Raw genomic sequence first — 775 nt, forward strand, 5'->3', positions numbered from 1 at the left:
GCCTGAAGAACGCAACTGAAGTAGGCTATTAGATGGTGGCATCAGAAGTCAGAAACATTGCAATAATAGTGTCCATAACAGATATCCAAAGCGTCCTCATGGGCCAAGAAAGGGAAGTCAATACCGAGCCAATGCTGTCCTCGTTAAAGACAAGAAACACAGATCAAACTACTTACAGTTTGATGCAGACAGTCTGGCTGGGATATCGACTTCCGTTAGCCCATGCGGATGCTTTGGACCTCTGTTGTGGACAATATTATTGTCATGTTTCTTACTTTTGATGCTGATACTCAGTCCTTCTTTACCGTTCTTCTGCTAGCTTATAGAAGTCAATATCCTGGCTAGACTGTCTGCATCAAAGACCACAAACATAGATCAAAACCTACAGTCCACCACGCATCATCGATCATGTTTATAGCCATCACTAATGAAGCGACGCAGAGGAAAAGAGATGCTGGAGAGAGAGCAAAGGACAGATAGTGATTACACGTGCAGCACGCCAAGGCAAAAAATTGACAGCGTTTGGGAAAAGGTGACATAAGTCGCACGACACACTGTGGTTGGTTGGTTGGCTGATTGGCTGGTTGGTTATTGTATATTATTGTGTATCGTCTCTTCAGCTGATATTGCTATTCGAGACCGATGCAACACACTGTGGAGTTTGTTTGTTTGTTTGTTTGTTTGCTTAACGCCCAGCCGACCACGAAGGGCCATATCAGGGCGGTACTGCTTTGACATATAACGTGCGCCACACACAAGACAGAAGTCGCAGCAC

The sequence above is a fragment of the Littorina saxatilis genome, linkage group LG1, assembly GCF_037325665.1.
Source record: "Littorina saxatilis isolate snail1 linkage group LG1, US_GU_Lsax_2.0, whole genome shotgun sequence".
NCBI lineage: Eukaryota > Metazoa > Mollusca > Gastropoda > Littorinimorpha > Littorinidae > Littorina > Littorina saxatilis.